The following is a 15,429-nucleotide window of genomic DNA, read 5'->3' on the forward strand; positions in this document are numbered from 1 at the left end:
TTAACGGCCAGATTCATCATTGTGAAGTTTTGCGAGTCTGAAATAGCGATTCATAAGGAATCGCTATTCCAGACTCGCAAAACGGGATTCATGTAGGAATCGCAATATTTTTTGCGATTCCTACAGATTCCTTATTTGCGATTAGCTAATTGCTAATCGCAAATAAGGAATAACTCCCCATGCATTCCTAAAGGCCCATAGGAATGCATGGGGAGTCATTCCTTATTTGCGATTAGCAATTAGCTAATCGCAAATGAGATTGCGGTTTCAAGGGTGCAGGGGTGTCCAAAGGACACCCTGTAACACCCCTGAAATGTCAAATTACACAGATGTTACACAAAAGCATTTTTCTAAGTTTTTGCTATTTACCACGAGGTTTGACCTCGCGGTAAATAGCGGCCCAAAATTGCAAAATCGCAATTTTTAAATGTTTTAAGAATAGCATTTAAGGAATCTCTAATAGAGATTCCTTAAATGCTATTCCTCGCAAATATGCGAGTTCTGAAATAGCGATTTTTGAATTTGGGATGATGAATCCCAAATGCAAAAATTGCACTCGCAAAGGGCCAGATTCTCAGAATCTGGCCCTTTGCGAGTGCAATTACCTTTCATGAATCAGGCTGCTAGTGTCTCTAGGAGCTGTGCAGCAAACACCCAAGGTAGAAGGCTATTGCCTGATGGATTAAGTAAACTGGTGCCGCAGTAAACAGTCTGTGAGTGAAGTAGGCTCAAAGATGTTCTGAACATTTTGCGACGAGGCATTTCATCTCAATGAAGGCTTGGGAGGCCTTTCTATGTGTCCTGGTGCAGTCAGTTGTTAATGGACAGTGTCCGGGTGTCCAGGACCTCAGTTACTATTTTTATCCAATAAAGTAATTAATTAACCGAGAGGGAGTTAGAATTCCAAGTGGCACAGAAAAATAGAAGGTTCCAGAAATGGGACAGGTAAGTCACTAATACAGCAAGTAACGTTGGGTTCTACAGCAAATATTTCTCATTGGGAATGGGGTTTTACCTTCTACTACATCAGCCAATCAGAAGAGGTGTCTGACAATGCTGCAACATATAACCTGCTGGATATGCTATGTCTGCTTTTTGCCCTAAACCCTGGGGCCAGATGTATCAAAGGCTTTGCGTTGCCCTTGCTCTATGCAAGGTAACGCAAGAGCGACGCAAAAACCAGTGTGGCTTTAACCAAGCCGCGCACGGCCACCAAGGGTACCTCCATTGGCGTGAGGCAGCACACAGTGAACCACTGCAAGGAGGGGACAAGAATGCGCTGTTTAATGTTATATTTGGCACATTCCTGCCCTCTCCCTGTCACGCAACGCAGCGCAGCAGAATTATACAACCTGACTAGTTTGAGAACAGATGGCTGAGAAGTCAACAAAATCATCCAAAACCCCAGGATTCACGGCCCAAAATGAGTAAGTGCTCAGCCAGTGTCGAAAGTAAGGTTAGACTGCTCCCAGGTTAGTAAGCAAATGTCTTGGGGACATATTATCAAGAGAATTATCACCGCTTTAGCGGCCGTTTTTGGCCGTAAAGCGGCGATAATTCTATTGCTTTATTAACAAGGACACGGTAGTGCGTGTATCCTTGATTTATCTCCTGTTTCTGTCACCACTCCCTACGCATCGATAATGAGATGCAATGTAGGCGTGGCTGACAGAAACAACATGGGAAAATATTGCGAAGGCAGCTTCGCGATATTAGCAAGGAGGGGTAGCGATGATAATAATCGCACTACCCATGGCCTAACGCAGGAATTTAACGTCTGCTAAATTCCTGGGTTAGGCATACCTAACATGGGAGGTGGATTATGGGGCCTTATCATCAAGATCATTGCCGTTTTGGGAGGGGCATCGCTATTTTTCAGGCAATGTTTGGCCATTTGCCCGCTATCGCTGGAATAGTTATCGCCATATTGCTGAGCGTTGGTAATACAGCGCTAGCTTGGCGAGATATTCCAGCGGTAGCGGGTGATAAAGAAAAGCGAGCTAAGTGCGCTCTGCGATGATTATCGCCACCCCTAGATAATGTGACGCATGGTGTCTACCTAACAGGAATAGAAAGGTCTGGAAATATGTATTTACAACAGGAGGCAAGTTAGGAAGAGGCAAGTTTATTTATTTATTTATTTATTTATTTACTGTAATTTTTAAAGCGCGGCGAATACCCGTAGGCGTCTCGGCGCTGGCTGAGGGCATAGGTCAACATCCAGGAGAACCAACGGAACCTTCCTAACTATTGATCAAACAACCAAGTCTTAAGTTGTTTACGAAATATTAGCAGGGATGGACTGGTCCTGATGTGAGAAGGTAGGGAATTCCAGAGTTTTGGGGCGGCAACCAAAAAGCGCCTATCGCCCCAGGTGACTGTTCTAGTGCGTGGTACTACTAGATGATTGTGATGGGTGGAGCGGAGAGAGCGAGTTGGTATGTAACGGAAAAGGTTATGTTTGAGAAAGTGGGGGCCTTGATTGTTGAGTGCCTTGTAGACAATACACAGCGATTTAAACTTAATTCGACTGCGTATCGGGAGCCAATGAAGTTTCCTGATGGTGTTGGAAACAGGTGCAAACTTGGGAAGTCCCGAAAGCAGCCGGGCTGCTGCATTTTGAATTGACTGCATCTTGTTTGTCACTCGAGTTTGGGCATGTAGGAAAAGGGCGTTACAATAATCCAAGGCGGACAACACCAATGAACTGATCAAAGTTTTCCTGGCTGAATCCGGTAGAAAAGGTAGAATTTTCAAGATCCAAGCTGGCCTCTCAGTTACAGTGTGACACAAGGGTTGTGTGAGATGCTGGGTTGTTAATTTGTGAGAAGGAATCCTGTGAATCTAATAATACAATATCTTGCCTGGTCAAAACCAGGTCTAAATAAAGTTCACCTAGAATATGCCTGAAGCCTTCAGTGTTGGTGCTAAAAGTTACAAACAGGATTAATATATAACCTATAACTTTGCCACTTGGTCCCATTCCCGAGTTTTACCTTCGTCCCTTGTCACGATTTTGCAGCTTGAAATCCTCCTGTAGGGCTAAATTCAAAGTCATATCAGGCAGGGCTTCAGCGGGCTGGATACCTTCTATGCACGGTCCCACTGAAGCTACTTTCTTTATTGAAAAATGCACAGAAAGGGACCGAGCTGAATCTTGCCTGCCGAAGTGAGGGCTGCTCTGATTAGCCTCAGTGCCTCGTCCCATTCCTCTGGAGGTTGGAAAAAGTAAAGGACCCAACTTTCTGCAAGCATTGGACATCTTCACCCAGTCACCCCTTCAGCTACGAGACTTCCACACTCTGCACCCAGGCACAGTCCAGCGAGGTCTCTAATATAGCCTTATAGCCCTTCGTAGAGGGCTATACCGGCTATTAAAGGCACTCTCCAGCGTTAAAGGCCGCCTCGCCTTTGGCTCGGATGCGGCCTTTAACGCTGGAGAGGGCCTTTAATAGCTGGCATACCCCATCTACGAAGGGCTATAAGGCTATTAGAACATTCTGTGACTAGAGGACAGAATGTTCTAACAAAAAAAACCAAAGCCTTTTAGGAGCATGAGGGGATTGGAATCCCCTCAGGCTCCCTGAAGCCTTTGTTCACAGCCAGAGCTGTGAACAAAGAAACATTGGAATGTTGGGGCTCCAGGCTTATACCAGCCATTATGAGCCCAGAGCACACCATTGTTTTCAATGGAGCTCCCAACATTCCAATGTTCTAATAAGGGACAGAGCAGTCCAAAGCCAACTGTTCATCTGGGTCTACAGCGCCAAGAGCGCCTTTTTTCATACTTCCATATATCTGAGGTTAACAGAGTCTAGCCTACTGTTTCTTTTAAAGCATCTCCTCATCCTGAGAACATGCGAAGATCAGGTCACTCCTCAGACCCCCCTTTAGGCAGATCTAGACAAAAATGTCTTATATTATTTCACCGGGTCCGCTTATGTTCTGAGGGGCTGGTGGTGGGAAGCCAGTCTTATGATCACACTGTGTATAACGAATCCAAATGGGCCCTAACACTTACTTACATCACATATATGGGAAATCAAATTGAAAAAGATGACAGATGTCCACCTGGGCACCTTTGAGTGTCTGGGACAAAACTACAAGGTATCTGGGTGGGCGAGGAAGATAACTAAGGTGACCACTGGGGAAGGGATCCAATTTTATAGGAGGTGAGACACTGTCAGTGTTTGCACAATGGGGTGCTATTGGCATAGATACACAGAGGATCTGCTAATAGGCATGAATAGGGGATCTGTGATTAGGAGATTCATTGAAAATCTTTGAGACACCGCAGGGGTGAAAACTACCTAAAACATAACCAACAACATAAGTATGTGCGACTCAAACATGGGATCACTGCGGATCAGACTGATGGGATGGAAACGCCAGACAGTTGCCCTCTAGAAAGTATGATTTTATTTAATGGGAGAAATCCATCCAAAAACAATGTCAACAATATACCATGAACATACCCCAATCAAGTAGTACTTGTATAGTGCGGCTAATCCCCCGAGAGGGTATCCTGGCGCTGTGCTACGGGTATCAGTCAGGTACTTTCTGAAGGGAGTCAGTGAGGGTGCGTTAAGGGGAAGGGCATTCCAGGCTTTGGCTGCGAGGCGAGAGAAGGATCGGTCTATGGAGCAGCAGCGGCGGGCGTGTGGTATCTGTCCGAGGGTGAGGTGAGCAGAGTGGAGGTTCCTGGTAGGTCAGTGGAAATTCAGGTGTTGTTTTATGTATGTGAGTCCTTGGTTGTGGAGGGCTTTGCGGGTGTGGGGCAGAAGCTTGAAATTGCATCTCTTCTGGACGTGGAGCAAGGTGGGGGGTGATGTGTGTCTTCTTGGGCAGGTTGAGGATCAGTCTGCCAGCTGCGTTTTGGATCATCTGGAGTCTTTGCATGAGTTTAGTGGTGGTGCCTTCATAGAGTGCCTTGCCATAGTCTAGTCGGCTGGTGATTTAGGGCCTGCGTCACCGTTTTCCTGGAGCTATTGGGAAGCCACCTAAAGACTTTGCAGAGCATGTGGAAGCAGCCTGGGGAAATGACGTTGACCTAACATTTCATGGAGAGGTTGCTGTCCAGGATGAAGCCGAGATTGTGTGCGTGGTCTTTTGACTTGGGGGTGGGTCAGAGCTCCGTCGGCCAACAGGGGTGATTACAGATAGCGATGTGTCTGCTGAAGATCAGTACTTCAGGTTTGTTCATGTTGAGCTTCAAGTAGTTGTTCTTTATCCAGGCTGCTACATTCTTCACACAGTTATGGAAGTTGGTATTTATCGAGGTGGGGTCTGCTGAGAGCGAGAGGACAAGCTGGGTATCGTTGGTGTAGGAGATGATGTTGATGTCATGCGATCTGATGATGTCTACGAGTGGTGTACCTGACACTCTTCACAAACCTCGAGCCACATGGGACGAGACCTGGGCTCGCTTGAAGAAATTGATTGGGAAGCTGCATTAAGGCAACCAAGAGAAGCAATGGTCAAAACCAGGCTGAGGCTGGTTCAGCAAAAAATTCTACACAGAAAATACTACACTAGGAACCAACTCCACAAAATGCGATAAACTGCGGATCCCAGGTGCCTGAGATGCAAAGTGACAGAGGCACATGTTTACATACAATTTTGGGATGCCCCCAGTGGCTGGGTCTTGGAGGGAGGTGATATAGGAATTAGAGTCTGTCATGGAAACTGAGATTTTGGGCACACCACAGATAATGATACTGGGCATCCCAAGTGAAATAGATATCCCCAGGACCCTGTTACTGCTTTGCCTATTAAGATTCTTGAAAGCCATAAGAGAAATAGTCAATATGTGGGGACAGCAGCAAGCCCCAACAAAACCAATGTGGCAAATAGGGATGAGCATTTGTATGGGGGGGGGGGGGTGAGTAATGTAAGAGGGGAGGGCTGTCTGAAGAAATTCAAGAAGGTCTGAAGCAACTGGAAGGCATTTTATGGGTTAGGCAGGGATGACATGGATACGTTGGGAAGCAGCTTGTCCACGCTAGACGCCCTCCTCTCCTCAGTGACTTATTGGGAAGACAGAGAAAACTGAAGGAGTAGACTTCGGGCAAAGTAGACTGGAAGAGGGTGATAGGAGGGGGAACGGCCGCCTGAGTTGCCGGGGTAGGGTTTTGTGATTTGCAATGTGTATAACATGTACAGCCTACTGTATCATGTGCCTATTGAAAACTGTTTCTTTGAAAACCAATAAAACCACTTTAAATAAAAAGAAATATACATATATAATGAACACTGTGGGACTGATTACAAGTTGCATGGTATTGGTATGCAGTAAAGTTAAAATTGGATGAATTTTACCATTACTGCACTCTAAGCAGGTGGTAAGTGTATGTGGTTGCCTGCGGCTAGGTTGGGGGTGAGGGATTGGGGAGAGTAGGAGGGGGAAAGGAAAAACACTTTCTGGCAGGGGAACTTCCCCTGCCCAATAATGAGGATCTGGAGGTTCTTGAGCTCTTAAAATCTAGCACCATCCGCCTTTTTGTATTAAGGTTTAACTCCGGTCAAACCTCTCCTTACTGTTTCTAGCAACAGTCGTCCTGACTACGGATTCAGTTCTATTGCTTCCAAGTGGAGAGCTGTATCACGTCTCCCCAGCACATAACCACCAGGAAGGAGGAGTTCAGCAGAACTGAATTAATCTGAATGAATCACTGATAAAGTATCCAGGCAGCACAAAGTAGGTTTTTGTAAAGCCACCTTTATACTATATTTAGTAAAAACATACCTAAACAAATGAAATTTTTTTTGGATTAACTCCGTAGGAGTTTCCTAAGCCGAAATATTTTTAAAAAACTGACTTTTAATCATAAGTAAGATTTTTCAATAGGAAAAGCCACACTAGCCTACAAACAGCACTTTGTAGCCAGTCATCATAGGAACACACAATTCATGATAGCAAGCCCCACATTTATGTATTAGACACACCAGACTTGTGGGACACAAGGCGTACTCAGAGGTTAATGTTTAAGGATAGGTTTTTCTATATGACAAAGTAGTTTTATTTTTTAGATTAGTGTAGTTTCTGTGTTTTATTTGCATATTCAATCAAAACATTGCAAATTTCCTCAGCAATGAAATATAAAACACAAAAATAAAAGAAGTTACTTAAAACATTAAGAATTTCTATAACACATGTAAAAAAAACCTGCCTGTTCTATATGTCGTAAAATTAGATTAAAAAATGTCTTTAAATTGGATAACCAGAATGAAAATAATGAACCCTTACCCACTAACTTGTCATTACCCTCGATTTGTACGCCATCATTGGAACAACTTGGACCTGAGGTGTCTACTGTTGAATATGTAGTCCTTAAACGACTTGAACAAAGTCTAAAATTCATACCTAAAACAACTTACAACTAAATAAAGAAAAATTCTTAGCGTTAAAATCTATCACTAGTGATAAATCGCTAACAATTAAAAGTTGTGACAAAGGAGGCGGAATAGTGGTCTGTAATACAGAAGACTAGGTGCATAAGATGTTGTCCATGCTGAAAGATCAAACATTTTTTGCCCATATTACATCCAATCCAACTCAGAGAATAGTTAAAAGAATATCAACTCTAACTAAATTTGCTCTAGATACAGGTCAAATTACCTCGAAGGAACATGAGTACCTCAACACCTCCAAAGGCAAAATCACCTGTATTTATGTTACTCCAAAAATTCATAAAGATATCAATAACCCTCCCTATAGACCTATAGTATCTACTATTGGTACGGTTACTGAACCACTATCCAAATTCATAGACAATCAGATCAGACCCTTTGTCTCAAAAATCCAGACTTATGTTAAAGATACTAGGGACATGATCAATAGAGTGGAAAATCTAGAATTTAATTATAATACAGACATCTTAGTGACTCTTGACATAGAGTCACTATATAGTAACATTCCCCAGAAAGAGGCTTTAGATGTCACTGAATGGTTTATAGATGAATTTAAGATACCATGTTCTAAACCTTTCATCTTAGAAGGTTTACATATAGTTCTAACAGAGAATCTTTTTGAATTTGGAAATAACCTTTTCCACCAAATTAAAGGCGTAAGTATAGGGGCTACAGTAGCGCTGTCCATAGCCAAAATTTACATGGCACTTTTTTAGCACAATTTATTTACAATGAGGTTGCTCCTTTATTTGAGACTGTCTCCCATTGGTCCAGATACATTGATGACATCATCTTTATCTGGACCAATGGTGAGGAAACCTTGTAACACTTTTTACTATGGCTGAACCTTACAGACTTAAATTTGAAATTTTCAGCACACAGTAGCATGTCAAAAGTTGAGTTTTTACACATCGTAATCAGACATGGTCTAGGCAAATTAGAAGTGGGTTTGTTTGTCAAACCCACTGCCAGAAATATTTTGCTGCATTTTAAAAGTTATCACCCACGTAGTCAAAAACAAAGTATCCCTTTTTCCCAGTTTTTAAGAGTCAGAAGATACTGCATCAATATCGCAGATTTTGATAAACAGGCGATTGGTATGAAAGCCAAGTTTTTGGAAAGAGGATATCCTCACCGGCTGGTGAGGGAATCCTATAAACGAGCGAGATTCTATGACAGAGATCATTTGCTTAAAACAACTAAAGAACCCACTACCAACCATTGAGTATGTGTAACAAAATACTCAACCCTTAACATCAAGGTTAAACACATCATTAATACTAGTTGGCACATCTTAAATTGTGATCCAGATAACAAAAGAAAACTAGAAAAACCCTTATAAATTGTAAAACTCAAAATGTCATTTATTTAATCCTTTGTCCCTGCCAGTTGGGTATGTTGGAGAAACATCTAGAGCCATACATACTAGAATTACAGAACATTGCTCTTATATTCGATGGCGCATTTTAGAAAAAGTTAACTTGCAAGAGAATAAAGGAGGCCGCAAGGTACGAAAGAAACGTGAAGTTTTCTGGATTTTCTCCCTCAACACATTCAAAAATAGGCTTAAAAATGAATTACCGTAGGAGAATGCGATTATTTAAGTCATCTTATCTTCCTTTTTTATTTTTTTTTTATTTAATGAGAGTTCATACCGGTAAATACATATTTCTAACTGGATACATAGATACATAGATAGAAGCATAGCATTATATCATCATGCGAAATAAAAGAAAGAATAATAAACAATACAAATCAATTAACATATTAAATATCTACACGACCAGTAAATCATTCATTTATAGTTAATTTTGCTGTCCTCCAGGTAGCCACTGGGGCCCAAAGTCGCTTGCCCACATCCCTTAGCTTCGCTCCCTTTAAATCATATAATGCTTCCTCAATATTATGTATGCCCAACATTCTGCACAACCACATTTGAAAAGATGGGGCTTCTGTATCCTTCCAGGCTGCGCTAATTAAAATCCTAAGAACTGCTACGGAAATGAAAACCAGAGCTTCGGCCTCAATACTCATATTTAATTTCGCATCACAGCCAATTATTATCAAGGTTGGGGATAGGTTAATTTTGACATCCAGAAGCCCCTCTAAAAACCGTATTATTTCAACTTTAATAGTTTTTAATTTTTCACAGCCATAGAACATGTGTATAAGATCAGCTATACCCTTTCCAAATCTGGGGCAGTTGTTATCTGTCGCTTTCCCCCAAGAGAATAATTTTTCGGGCGTATAGTATAAATTAAATAGAGTTTTGTAATGTTGGGCTCTGAGATTCGAGGAGCGCAGAAACCTCTTATCCATATCTAACGCCTTATCAATATCTACTTCGGGATCTCCCAATTTTTTGGACCATGCGGTTTCAATTTTTCCAATATCGTCAATTGATGCGTCGTTAAATATTTTATATATATCTCTAATTCTATGGCCCCCTGACCTCAGATACTCAATTAGTTCGAATTTTCTAAGCAAAGTGATACGTGGCCTGATTGATTTAATTCTATTTACAATCTGTATGTATTTGAACTCTTGATAACCTTGTAGTGAATAGTTTTGTGTAATTTCTTCAAGTGTTCTGCACTGATCTCTGATCATTATTTGCCCCAACTCCACAATACCATGACTCTCCCAATGGCGCCACGTTCCATCCTTACTAAGATTTGGAAAGAGTGTTGAATTCCAAAGTGGTGTACGATGATGGATAGTAGGTATATCTAGAACTTTTTTAACTGTTTTCCATATATACCATAGACCTTCAAGCGTCTTGTATCCTAATTCCTTGTAATAGCTCCTCTGAGTTCTCCTTAATAAAAGCCCTACGGCTTCACTTCCCACCAGTAGCTCAAAAATTGATGGTATCTCCGCCTGCCTGAGGGTTGGGCCCCCTGGATGGAATAGAATAGCCATGTCTGTGAGGAGACATGCAAGATGATAGCTCTTAATATCTGGCAGTCCCAACCCACCTCTATCTTGTGGTAATGACATATATCTATTTGACCGCCTTATTTTTCCATATTGCCATAAGAATTTCATAAAAGTGGCCTCAATCTTCTTAATAATTTTCTCGTCAATTTTAAATGGGATTGATCTTAATTTGTAAAGCACCTTAGGAAACATTGTCATTTTTATAACGTTTGCCCTCCCAATCAGTGATAGCTGTAGTGAATCCATTCTTTTTAGATCTGTTTCCATAGATTTGATAAGAGGGGTATAATTATCGTCAATTGTTTTACCTGGTTCTGCATTTATAGTTATACCCAGGTAAACTACAGATCCTACATATCTTCCGTCCACCTTTGCTATTTTTTTAGAACATAATATCTGTGTTTTATCCACATTTAGTCGGTAGCCCGACACGTCTCCAAACTGGCCAGTTATGCTAACTACCTCCCTCATAGCTAGCTCTGGATCTTTTGTAATGACTGCTAAATCATCCGCGTAAGCGAGAAGTTTAGTATGAAACCCATTTGATACTACTGGTTTAATAAGCGCGCTGTTCATTAATTGTGTGATTAGCGGGTCTATGTAGAGCGCAAACAAGATAGGAGAGCATGGGCAGCCCTGTCTCGTACCCCTTGTGATATTGATCCTATCTGATCTTTCCCCCATTGATTGAATTCTTGCAGTAGGTGATGAATACATAGCCTGAATGGCTTGACAAAATCTAGGGCCAAATCCCCTTGCCTCCATAACCTTCCATAGGAAACTCCATCTGACGCGATCAAATGCCTTTTCTGCATCGAGGAGGATCATTGCGACCTCCTCCCCCCTAGCAGCACCGATGTCAAATAAGGTGATAGCTCTCCTAATATGGTTTGTGGTTCCTCTTCCTGGGATAAACCCATGCTGCCAGGGGGAAACCAAGGACGCAATGATCCTTCCCATGCGCGTGGCCATGATTTTGGCATATAGCTTGTTATCACTATTAATCAATGATATTGGTCTGTAGGAGCCCGGGTTGGTCTTTGGTTTCCCTTTTTTATGAAAGATTACTATATTAGTTTCTTGCCACGACTCAGGTATTATTCCGGTATTCATAACACCATTGAATAGATCTAAGAGCATTGGTGTTGTTTCCTCCCTTAGACTTTTATATAGTTCTACCGGTATAGCATCTGGGCCCGCCGCCTTTCCGCTTGCAAGATCTTGCAGAGCTTCCAATACCTCAGACATTGTAATATCTTGTTCCAGTGATTCGATCTGGCCTGATTTTAACTTACTACCCATGTCTAACCAGCTTATATTTGGGGGCTCTCCAGCTACTTCTTCCTGATATAATTCTTGATAAAATTTCCTAAACCCCTCCAAAATTTCACCAGGTTTATCATATATTTGGCCCTGATATTCAATTTGTGTCACGATGTTCTTACTTGCCACCTGCCTGATTCGCAGGGCAAGTGCTCTACCTGCTTGCTCACCAGTTTCATAAAGGCGTGATCTCTGTGCCTGATAATTTGCTGCCGCCTTTCTTGCTAGTTGTTTCTGTATCTCAGCTTTTAAGGAGTTTACTCTATGTAGGCTCTCGATAGATTGAGCACCTGTAATTATGTCTTGTCTATGTTGTATCTCTGCCTCACTCAGTTTTTCCATCAATGCTACCCGTTCCCTATTAACCTTTTTCCATACATTGGTGGTATAGCTTATAGTCTCTCCTCTTATTCCTGCCTTGAAGCTGTCCCACACCCCTCCCCTTGATGCACTGTACCTATTGGCGTCAAAAAAGGACTGGGACCATATTTTCATATGAGTGATGTAGTCGGCATCAGCTAATAATTTTTTATCAAATGACCAAGGTCTGGGAGCCTTATATGGTTTATTAATGACCATATTTAAAACTAGGGGATTGTGGTCTGACATGATTTTGGGAAGCTTATTTATTTGAACGCTCTTGAGTAGGGTAGTAGAGATCATGAAGTAATCCAATTTCGAATATTTATTAAAAGGATGTGAAAAATAAGTAAAACCTGGATCTCCAGTCAATAAATTTCCCCAGACATCGTCTAAGCCATGTGATTGCATTATTGACGTGATTGCTCTAAACACCCTTGGCTTCCTGCCTTTGTATGCGCTACCAGCCCTAAAATCTGCAGAGATGTTAAAATCGCCACATAATACTATGGGTGTATGCCAATCAATTAGTTCATTTTCAATATGACTAAAGACTTCTGGCTCGTCTACGTTGGATCCATATACTGAGCAAATAGTGAAACCTAAGTTCATTTCGCAGATTGCCCATCTTTCTAGTGAGTCCGCCTTGCCCCTTATGGCCCCCCCTAACCCCACTTTGCCAATTATGGCCACACCTCTTATCATAGAAGTCTGGGATGTACATGACAACAATTCATAACCTTTAAAATTCAACCAATGTTTTTTACTCCAGGGTAAGTGGGTCTCTTGTAGACATATTAAATCTAAGTTTATCATATTTAAATATTGTTCAAGTCATCTTATCTTCCATCACATAATTATTTATAACATCTCTGCTTTGAGTTTGGAATCTTTCCTAGATCGTATACGTACTCTCAATATACTGTCTATTATTAGGGTCATTAATTTATCTTTATCCACATTCCTTTTGTTTAGATTTTATATTCCAATTAGGGTATTATTTTTTGATAATTAGGCTTAGTATGTATAATCCGTCTGGATTATTTGCATTTTTCATTTTTCACAATTAGTTCACTTATACTTGAGTCTTCGCTATTCAATCAAACTAAGGTAGGCATTCTAGTCATTATCTCTTCTTTAGGCTCATTGCGATCACATGACATGTCTTCTCCTTTTGATTGGGATATTGACCCACGTTACGCGGTGCCGCCATCGTAATGAGACATCGACACTACAGCCTCATTCTAGCCGGTTTTATTTAAACTTGCTTAGCTGTGCATCATACCGCTTCTGCCGTGTGAATATTAGGACCCGTTTATCTACCCTCAGGGCATTTTGGCAAATATTGAAGATCTTTCAGAAAGGTAATAACCTTTGTTTAAGCTCCGGCAATATTGACGTACTTCTCACTTGTAATTAAATACTCTGCGCTACCCGGGGCTTTCCTGTACATATAGTTGTTAGCCTACTAGACCATTATGTAGCCTCCTTTTTAGGTCTCGGCTAGCGTAGGCTGCGCTTGCGCAGTCTTGCTGGCGAGATTTTATGTCTTCTAGTACGGATGTAAATGAGCCAGCTCTTCTCCATTGGCTGGCTTCCTAAACAGCGGCCCGCCACTGGAGAAGAGCTTTGCCTGTCACTTTAAGCCCCGTCCGTTTTGGATTGAGGAGCGTGTTTTTTCCTGTCCTTTCTCTCCGTGATGTCTTCAGTCACTCAAATAAAAACCACGCCCCCTAGTCGGAAAAGGACGGGGCTCAGTGAATGACAAATGGTGAGCGGAACGAGCCGGAACTCCCGCGCACACCCTGGCAGACGAGGAAGTGTTTGAGGGAGGAGGTCAGAAACCCTCCCCGCCTCCTCGAGTCCCGCGAGTATACCAGGGGCTCCCATGCGCTGGAGGGAGCCCCGGAAGAAGAGAGAGCCCCGCCCCCTATTGCTGCGGAGGGGGTGTGAGGCACAATGCCGGTGCCTGTCCCCGCCGCTTAGGGAGCCCCGCCGCCAATTTCACTGCACGACAATACACTTTGGATATTTCCCTGTTTTCGATGCACTTCTGCTTGGCTGCACCGTGATCCGGCAACCCTGCCACCGGGCGTCCACGTTCCGCCTGTGATCCTGAAAATAGGAAAAGACCGTCAACGAACGGCGTTTGCTGCTGAATGGCTGACAGCGGACTTGCCTGGACCTGGCCCACAGACACCCCCACCCCCTGATCAGGAAGCCACTCCAGCCAAGCCCCGTCAGCAGCACCCGGCAGGCTCTGAGCCCCTCCGAGCAGTGCCTGCACGGGAGGAGGCCCGGCCCCAGGGGCCCGCAGCCCCACAGCTCTCCAGGTAGCAGGACGGCCAAGCCCGCGGGCCCGGCCAGAGGCACTGGCCGCCCTCTCCAGCCCGCCCGCCCAGCCCCCCATGGCCCAAGATATGGCCATGTTAGTCAGCAGCTGGTGAGACCCGCAGGAGGATGTAGCCCCCAACCCCGGCATGCAGCCAGCACGGGGGGAGCCGGGTGTCCCATAGACCCCGAGCCGCCTGGCGGTGCGCCCTTCACGCCCGGGGAGCTGGGTGGTATGGCCGAGAAGCAGGGCTCTAGGGGCGGACAGCAGCAGTACATCGAGTGCGTGGTGTGCGGGGTCAAGTCCAGCGGCAAGCACTATGGACAGTTCACCTGCGAGGGCTGCAAAAGTTTCTTCAAGAGGAGCGTCAGCAGGAACCAGATCTACACGTGCCGGGCCAACCGCAACTGCCCCATCGACCAGCACCACCGCAATCAGTGCCAGTACTGCCGCCTGACGAAGTATCTCAAGGTGGGCATGCGGCGAGAAGGTGAATGTTTCTTCTACTGCACTAGCGCCTGCTTGCGCGAGCGAGCGAGGGTGTGCCTGGGTGTCCTCCCTTATCTTGTGGGGTCTGAATGTGCTCAAAAGTGTGGCAATTTGTGGTGTGTTTCTTGGGTTGTTGGGACAGGAGTCTCTCTATATATCTATCTATATATGTGTATATATATATATATATATATATATATATATATATTTGAGGCGGGTAAACTCCGGAATCACTGCGCCAATCTACACACCCGATACACCGTAGAAATCGTCAGGGTGTGTAGATGGGTATAGGCTATATAAACGTTAAAAATAAACCTTATTTAAAAAAAGTATATTAAAAAAAAAGTAGTCCCCCCCAAAGTAGCGCCAGCCGCGACGTGCATGCTCACGTCGAGGAGCGGCGTCAAAGCGGCGTCAGAGGAGCTCCGGACATGGCGTGGGGGAGGAGCGGTCACGTGAACAGCAGCGGACAGGCCAGCGGCGGTGCGAGACCAGCGGAGAGGCGGACATGGCGCGGGGGAGGAGCGGCGGCGGACAAGCGGTGAGGAGCAGGGCAGCGAGGAGCTGTCAAC

Source organism: Lissotriton vulgaris, chromosome 2_1 (assembly GCF_964263255.1).
Source record: "Lissotriton vulgaris chromosome 2_1, aLisVul1.2, whole genome shotgun sequence".
NCBI classification, from domain to species: domain Eukaryota; kingdom Metazoa; phylum Chordata; class Amphibia; order Caudata; family Salamandridae; genus Lissotriton; species Lissotriton vulgaris.